The sequence below is a fragment of the Coenobita brevimanus genome, chromosome 96 (genome assembly GCF_032717465.1).
Source record: "Coenobita brevimanus isolate Jiangsu-jjx chromosome 96, ASM3271746v2, whole genome shotgun sequence".
Lineage (NCBI taxonomy): Eukaryota > Metazoa > Arthropoda > Malacostraca > Decapoda > Coenobitidae > Coenobita > Coenobita brevimanus.
In genome coordinates this window covers 33,143,137-33,152,660 of record NC_137049.1, presented here as the reverse complement: position 1 = coordinate 33,152,660, position 9,524 = coordinate 33,143,137, and positions in this window count along the sequence as shown.

Here is a 9,524-nt window from a genome sequence, read left to right as displayed (position 1 = left end):
GCATTCAGAATCCAAATATGCTGAAATCTATTTTTGTTTTTACAAAGCTACTGACAAAAAGTTTAAGTGGTTCAGAAAGTGGCTTACAAGTCGTAAACAAGAGAGTTTTTGTAACAGATGATCAGTAGGTTGTGTACCACAGGGCTCAGTGTTTGGTCCTGTTGGATTTTTTAATTTAAGAATTTTAATTGATTCTGATGATAGTGTTGTAAATATCCAGATCTGCTGGTGACGCAACATTAGCAGGAAGGACGTAACACTTTTACAAAACGAGATCATTCACAGAAATCAAGATCCAACTGTTAAAAGGTAGTGGTAAATATTTAATTTTTGGAAAGTGTTAGTTACAGTATCATCAGTATTCAGCATATGGAAACTGTTAGGAAAAAGTAATTTTTGCATCGTTTCAATAGTTGTTAGGTGCGCCCATGACTAGAATACTTTACTCAGTGCGGGTTATCATTATTAAAAAAAAAAAAAAAGTTAAACCTGAAATGACACAGCGAGGCGTGATGGAAATGACACACACATTGAAAAGTAAGCCAAACAAGGCTTATTTGAAAGAAGTAAATATATATGACTTACCGACTCAAAAGATTAAGCAGAATTACAAAAATGTATATCCAATCCATGTAAAAAATTCACAGGACAATATGGTATGGCAGTTGATAAATGCATCACTATAGATCAGTCAGTTTTCGTGGTCCAAGAAAGTTGTCGAAAACTTATCCAGTCAAATTAGGAGAACTATTTGACCTACAACAGAACTATAGGTAGGCTATGTGGAACAAATGTCACAGGGATATGGTGGACTGCACTGGATTGCGATTCACTGCTAGTAGTTACTGTGGGTGGCTGGGACAAATCTGAGCATCTGATCTCCAGCCAGATATGTCTACGGCAGCATGATTGGTACTGATTAGTATTTTTAGTTGATTCTTCTTTTCTTTCATGCAGGTTACGAAAGATGCAAGTACAGGTTTGCCTTAGTGCAGTTGATGGTAATATTTTTTGCAGACTAGTGTACATTCGAGTAACCTTTCCATTCCTCCTTCCATTAAAATATCTGTATTGAATTATGATCCTCACAATTTCCTGCCGTCTGCCTTTTATGGGCTGGGGGGTGAGGGGGGAAGAACTGTACTTTAATGTCTCTTTTCTTTAACGAGTTGATTTATTATAGTCATAGATCCTCTCTCTCTCTCTCTCTCTCTCTCTCTCTCTCTCTCTCTCTCTCTCTCATCCCAATCAGGTTAGCTCAGTCTTCTTCTTTATCCTTCCTCCCACTTCACTTCTGTCATCGACTTCCTCGGTTCTTCATCCTCCTTCATTGCTTCTCTCCTCCCAACTCTGTACCTTTTCATGCTTCTTATTTAATCTCCGTTGCTTCTCCATCTGTCTCATTTTGCTTCTCCCACGTACACTTCTCCCACGTACACTTCTCCCACGTACACTACAACCACGTACACTTCTCTGTTATTCGCCACCTTAGCCTTTCCCACGTATTTCTTGGACCTGTTACAAGTCTCTTTGGTGTCTGTTCTGAGTGGTACAGGAGGGCTATGTATCTCCTTTTAGCGACTCATTTTGATTATCACAACTTTCTCTTATGTATATATATCGCATTTTAATATTGACACAGTTTTCATCAATAACATTTACGAGGACACTGAGGTGTAATGTGCAGAATAAGTCACTAAGGAAGATGCGTTCCGAAATCCCCGAGGCCACATTGAATGCAACCCTTATGCTTATACGTCACTTCCCTTGTTCTTTCCCAGTCTGTTCTTCTTGATATCCCTTTTTGTGCACGCTAATTACTTCCTTCTTACAATATATTTTCACATTTCTTTCAGCTTGCATTTTCCCCCTTACCTATTTTTATTTTTTTTTATGTTTTATATAAGGCTTTTCTCCATTTTAAAGGCCTTTTTGCTTTTCTCTTATCCTCGACCTTCAAGATTTCTACATTTCTATTTTTCATTTTCCCCTTCTGGATGATTCTCCTCCTGTTTTCTTGCTGTACACCTCCTCACTTTTTCTCACTCTATCTGGTCCACTTCTCAGCAAAGCGCTTTCTCTTCCTTACTTATCTCTGTGCCTATTGATTTCTTCCCTTCTGGGCAGTTCACCTTCACTTTATCTTTTCCCGTTCCTTCCTCACCCTTTCCCTTCCTTCATTACTCTCTCTTTTCTCTTCCCTCCTTACTCTCTCTTTTTATTCCTTCTTCTTTCTGCGCACGTCTGTTTTCTTGTCGAATTTTTGTCTGCAGAATTTTTCCCTTCTGATCAGCTCTCCTCACCCCCTCTTCTCCTCTTCCTCACCTCCTCCCTCCTCCTCTCCTCATCCTCACCTCCTCCCTTTCCTCCCTGTCCCCTTCGCACGTCTCGTGTTAATATCCCCACACACACACACACACACACACACACACACACACACACACACACACACACACACACACACACACACACACACACACACACACACACACACACACACACACACACACACACACACACACACACACACACACACACACACACACACACAAAGGGGGGGAAGGGAAATGTAAACTACTAAACTCGCGGGTTCTTCACTGCCCAATTACCAACGATTTTCATTCTCTCTCTCTCTCTCTCTCTCTCTCTCAAACTCTCGGCTATAATATTACCCAATTGAGGAGGAAGATTGAAATGCCCGCCCCGATCGTAAATTCTTGCTCTCCCCCCCTTCCCCCTCCCAGGCCCTCCTCTTTGCTCGATCATCTTGCAGTTGCTTGGCACGGCGGGCAACGGCTCAGGTAAGTAGATAATGACACCTGTTTTAAGCGGTGTCTCTAGGGGTGGGGATTGGTGGGTACTTTTCTGTTTCTCACCCCCTTTTTACGACCGTACTTTTCCTTCCCATCCTGTTATGCTTCTCTCTCTCTCTCTCTCTTTCTCTCTCTGGTCATCAGATTTTCTCCTCATAACCTTCCTAATGTTTTCTTTGATTACTTTTCTTTCTTCTCCTTCCTATACTCTTCATCTCCTTACTTTTCTCTCTCATGCTTCCTCTTCTTCATCCTCCTGCTGTAGATAATGACACCTACTGTAAGTGTTATCTCTAGTGATGGGATGAGGCGGTTAATCGATTCCTTTTTACTCCTTTTCTGAAGATTATTTCTCTCGCACTTTTTCTCCTTTTTTGTTTCTTCTACTTTTTCTCGTACTCTTCTCGTGTCTCCACACTCTTTCTCTTCTTCACTCTACTTCCCCCTCCTTTCTCATTTATATTCTTCTTTCTCATTCATCTTCCCCTTTTTCTTTTTCCCCTTCTTTCTTTAACCTCCTTTCTTTATTTATTTTGCTTTTTCTCATTGTTTTTCAATTTCTTTCTTTTTTTCTTTTCATCGTCATCATCATCATTAATCATCAGTCAGTCATCATTTTCTTCTTTTCCTTTCATTCTTTTCCTTCTCCATCTTTTCTTTTCCTTCTCCTTTTCTTTTCCTTTTTCTCCTTCGTTTCCTTTCCTTCCTTTTCTTCTTTTCTTTCTTTTCCTTCTTCTTTTCCATTCCTTCTTCTCCTTCTCCGTCTTTTCGTTCTTCTTCTTTTCCTTTCCTATTTCTCCCTTTCCTTCTTTTCCTTTCCTACTTTTCCTTCTTCTTTTCCTTTCCTGCTTCTCCTTCTCTTCCTTTCCTTCTCCTACTCCTTCTTTTACTTCTTTTCTTTTCTTCTCTTTCTCCTCCTCCTCCTCCTCTTCGTTGCATTATTCTCTCTTATCAAAGAATTCTCATACTTACCCTTATTTTCCTTCTCTTTATTATTTCTGATTATACTTCATCTGCCTTTTCTCCTTTCTTCAGTTTTTCTTGTCATCTCTTCATTCTTACTCTTTTTATTCTTAGTCTTCGCCTTTCTCTTCTCTTTTATTTAAGTTTCATCCCTTCTCGTAACATTGTCGGTCTTACTGCAGTTTCGCCCATCCTTTTCATTCTTATCACACCTTCATCTCTCATAATCGTTTTCCCCTATCGTTGAGCCTTCATTAACTCGTGCTCATACCCCCATCCCCTCCTCTCTCTCTCTCTCTCTCACCACCGCAACTTCAGTCTCTCAATCCTTTATCCTGTCACACATTTCCTTTATCTCTCGCATCACACATTTATCGACCTCATTAAATAATTTTCCTCACTGAATTTAACTACAGCTTCTTCCTCTTCAGCAATTTTTTCGTCATCACCGCACACTATCTCCTTCACCATAGTCTCTCTTTCTTTCTAACATACTCTACCCTTTCTCCCTCACCATACTTCCTCCCTCACCATACGCACTGTCCCTCACCATGCACTCACTCCTTCACAACTCCCTCTTTCTCACTATAGACTACTCTCACTCCCTCACCATACTCCTTCTTCACCCCATTCCATCAAAGTCTTGCATCTCCCACACCATCATCCTCCCTCACGGTACTCCATCCCCCCACCATTCTCCATCTCCCACATAACACCTTCATCTCTCTCATCATATTTTCATCGTCATCATCACAGGTTCTTATATTTTTCACATAATCATGCCACTGAGGACACACAACTCTTGTCTTCGTTTTTATGCTGAACGTTTCTTTTCTTTATTTTATCCTCTCTCTTTATTCCTTTATATTCTCTCTTTATTCTTTATTAATTTCCTTTTCATTCACTCATCCCTGAGTGTCGTGTTGACCCTCATCCACTCTCAGTCTTTTTTATTTACTTATCTTTTTCTTCTCCCTCCTACTCTCGTGGCCTCCCTACTGCTCACGCTTTTACCTTTTCTTCTTTCTCCTCTTCACATCTGTCATCCTACCTATTGCTACAGTATAGTGATTTGTCTCTTTACCTCATGTTTCGTCTTTCCAGCTTTCCTTTCCTTCACTGTATTCTCTTACTCTCACTCCAGTATTCTGTTAGGTAATTAATAGGTAGAATATATGAAGGCGGATGGCGTGTCATGGGAGGAGGTATCGTTATTGAAGATGGGCTGAGTCCTTTAGTCTTTTAATCCCGTCAGCCTAGGAGGCTCCGTAACGCGTTTTCCATAACGATTTATTTTGCATTTTCTTGTAAGGTATATATATACTGTACAGGGTGGCCCATATGTAACGCTGCTCTTCCACCCGACCTGGTGATTTCTTGTGTTGCGGGAACAGCTCATTCAGCGTTATCAGTATTTACCCTGCAACATATATTCATTTTCAATTCCGCCCGCCACACCCACGCCCACACCACCAGGTTGATCCGTCTCCACAGCACACAAGATACCGTTTCTATTGGAGCACTACTAACGGATTGCGTAATACAATATACAGATTAATTAACGTGCTAGATGTAGAAATAAACTGATAAGATGTTAGAGAGCCACCTAAGACGATTCCTAGCGGTCCTTCCGATGAGGTCACTTCTCCTTGGACGTCGTGGCAGGCAAGAGGCGGATTTTCTTTTTCATTCCCTTTCTTGGTTGCTAATTTCTCATCCCTTATCTCCCAGGCACACCCGCTTCCACCCTCATTAGCGCTTATGTCAGTTTCATTTTAACCGTAGTCAATTTTCACTTACCCTCTTGACTTACCTTAGTTCACTTTTCTGTATTAACCTATCATAGTCAGTTTTCCTTTTAGTTTGTAATTTATCCTTGTTAGTTTTCATTATGGCCTGTAATTTTCCCTAGTTAGTTTTCCGTTTACCCTGTACTTTACCCTAGCCAGTTTTCACTTTGCCCTTCCCTTGGAGCTTATTTTTCCTGTACCTGTGTCAGTTTTAGATTTCCACCTGTTCCATTTCCTTCCCTGTCTTTCGTTTTATCATCTTTCTTTTTACAGTGTTGTTTTTTTTCCTTACTATTTCTCACTTTTATGTCTTCTTGCAGCCAAATCCTTTCTACTTTTCTGGCCTTTCCTTCCCCCATCTTTCCATTCCTCTCCTTTCTTTCCCTCCTCTTCTTTATTCTCCCTTGACTAACATTATATACTTATTTTCTTGCTTTTCTCTCACTGCTCTCTTATATGTCTTTACTCTTTTATTTTCTTCCTTTTTCTCATTTCCCTTCCCTGCTTCCTCCATTTTCGTTTTCCAGGCATTCTTTCTCAGCCCTTTTCCTTTCTTCCACCTTTCTTATGTTTTCCTGATTTCTTTCCCCCTTTTCCCAACTTCTTTTCTTCCATCTCTCTCTCTCTCTCTCTCTCTCTCTCTCTCTCTCCATCGTATCCATTCTCACCTTGTTTTCTCCTTACTTACCTTTCTTCTCTTCTCCATTTTCACTCCCTCTTTTCTCCCCTAATCCGTTCTCTTTTTTTTATTTCTTTTCTCCCTTCTGTGTTATTTTCATTTTTTTCTACTTCCTCTCTTTCTCTTTTCCTTTCCTTCCTTTCACATTTCTTTTATCCTTCCCGTATCATCCCATCTTTTCCCTCTTTTTCATTCTTCTCCTCTTCCCTCTCCTCTCCGTCGCCTTATATTCTTTCGTTTTCCTTCCCGTTCATTTCCCTCTACCGTTCCTTCTACCTTTCTCCCATTTCTCTCTCTTCCCTGTACTTCTCCTCCTCCTTCCTCCTACATTTCTTCCTCACTGTCTCTCTTCTCCCGTTTCTTTTATCATCCCCCATCCTTTCATTTTCCCCTTTCCTTCTCCTTTTTTCCCCTCATGCATTCCGTACCCTTTCATCTCTCTTCAAACCCCCTTTTTCCTTCTGCCTTCATCCTCCTTTCTTTCCCTAGTTTCTTCACATTTTTCTTTCCTGCCTTCTTGTTTTGCTTTCTCTTTCTCCCCCACCCATTCTTCCCCAAATACCTCTTCCTTTTCCTTTTTATTTCTTCCCTTTTCTCTCTCCCATGTTCCCCACACTTTCATCTCTCCTCCTCCTCCTCTTTTCCTTCCCTCTTCATCCCCACCCAAGTACCCAGCATAAGAAATCTAGCACTATGCCCCTACACCCACCCAACCAACTCTCAAATGCCAGCACGCAACAAGACGCACACACTCGCACGCACACACCACACAAATACAGTCCCTAATCACCACTTAACGAGAAACACAGAAAGACGTGATTATAGTCATATATTGTGTTAAGGGATTGGCTTTTTTTTTCTTCCTTGCTTTCCTTTTTGTTTGTTTTTATATTTTCCATGGCCAGCTCGTCTTTCTCATCTCCCCCTCCCCCCCTTAAGAAAGCCTTGCTGGAGGTATCACTATTGTAATGTTAAAAGATATATACTGACGTTGATTATGGGGAGTGGGGTTTGGGAGGTACCCGGCCAGTTTGCGTGTGTGTGGATGGGGGTGTGTGTGTGGGCGTGGGCGTGGGCGTGCGCGTGTAGTAGGAATAGCAGATCCCATGAAATATTGTGACAGGCTGAATTGAGAGCATGGCAACATCATTTTACCTACTGTCTCCCCTTGCACTGCTTAGCTGATCGTTACTCAAGCGACCTCTCACGTTCCTTGCTTTACTTTCTTGAGAGAGAGAGAGAGAGAGAGAGAGAGAGAGAGAGAGAGAGAGAACTGGAAAGAAAAGGGGTTTAGCTTGAACGTGCCTATTCACTCCAGCTCAGCGGAGTCTTAGCGAACCCAACCAAGCTTAACCTGGCTCATTCAAGGCAGCGGGGAGGTCAGGACAAGCTGGGTCGGGTCTTTTAACGCCGTGGCTGAACATCGACCTTCAACCAGTATATGACCAACTCGACCTGGTGCTGGAGAGGGGCGCCTTCACGTGGTGGCACCGATATACCTTGACTGCGAAGCCGGTTATGCAAACGCCTCTCAATCCCCTCCTCACCCAACCCCTATCCCTCGAAAGCAGGATAGTGGATTGTGGGAAAAGAACGGCTTCATCCTGCAGTCCACCATGTTCACGTTCAGATGAGCCTGGGACTAAAACAATAGCAACAACAAAAACAACAATAACAATAACCCAGGTCTCCCCACCTCATTAAGCTAGATCATCCACAGTCAGTTATAACCCAGTAGAGACTACACCCTATCCCAGTACAACCCAGTCCATCCCCAGTCCTCTCTATCCCTGTCCCAGTCCAATACCCATCTCCATCCCAGTACAGCTTAGTCCACCCCATCCCGGTACAACTCAGCCCACCTCAACCTAGTACAGCCCAGTTCATCTTCACACCGGTACAGTTAAGACCGCCCCACTCCGGTACAACTCATTCCTCCCACCCCGGTTCAACCCAGTCCACCCCAACCTGGCACAGCCCAGTCTACCCCAACCTGGTACAACTCAGTCCATCCCACCCCGGTACAGCCCAGTCCGTCCCATCCCGGTGCAGCCCAGTCCACCCGATCCCGGTACAGCCCAGCTCACCCCATCCCGGTGCAGTCCAATATAATATCCTAGTACAGTCCCAGTCCACGCCATTCCGGTACAGCGCAGTGTACCTCGGTAATGCCAAATTCTCCTCCGGTACAGCCCGGTTTACCCCAGCTCGATACAGTTTGGTCCACCCCAGCCCGGTACAGCCCAGTCTAGTCCTTGCCAGTAGAGCCCGGTCCAGCCCATCCCGGTAGAGGTAACCAGGCCCGTCCAACCAACCGTGGCGGGGCGGGTCTGGCGGCCACCCGTCTGTAATTGGTGGAACCTCGCTAGAAAATTATTACCTTTCGCAAGAGTTTATATTGCCAGATACGGAATCTATAATTATATATCATTTACCGGATGAGTTACTGTATTTGCTGTGGCGCTGGAAGAATACAGAGCCCTCGCAGTGTGTGGACGAGCCTTCCGTGGTGCCGGCCCCTCCTTACCACCAACACAAAAGTTAACTGATTTCTTTTTTCTGAAGGTGCGCACATGTGTAACTCAAGTCAGGGGAGGGGGTCTGTAGGGGGAAGGAGAGCACCATGTGGCCTGTGTCTGCGCCAGGTGTCAGCCCAAGTGTCAAGACCTGGGGCCCTGTTCAGAAAGAATCATAACCAGTTGTTACATAAAGGATCTTAACCCCATCCTAACTAATTTTTGTATAAAAGTACGTTGCAGATTTTTACATAAACATTCTTAGTAAATTTGTATACGTTGGATCCTAATCAATTTTAACAAAAGGGATCCTAACCAATCTTTGCATAAGGGAATCTAAACAGTTTTTGGTTTGCACAAAGGATCCTAATAATTTATGACAGAGGATCCCATTTTCTTTTTACATAAAGGATTCTAATCAATTTTTCGTTAAGGATCCTACCCAATTTTTACAAAGGATCCTAATCAGTTCTTACAAAAGGATCCCAGCCAATTTTTACATACAGAATCGTAAGCAGTTTTTACGTAAATGATCTTAAACAAATTTAAATAAAGGATTCTAACCAATTGTACACGAAGGATCCTAACCAATTGTACACAAAGGATCTTAAACAATAGTACACAAAGGATCCTAACCAATTGTACACAAAGGATCCTAAACAATTGTACACAAAGGATCCTAACCAATTTTACTTAAAGGATTTTAATCAATTATACACAAAGTATCCTAACTAAGTTTTCATTAAAATTAAAAAAAAAAAAG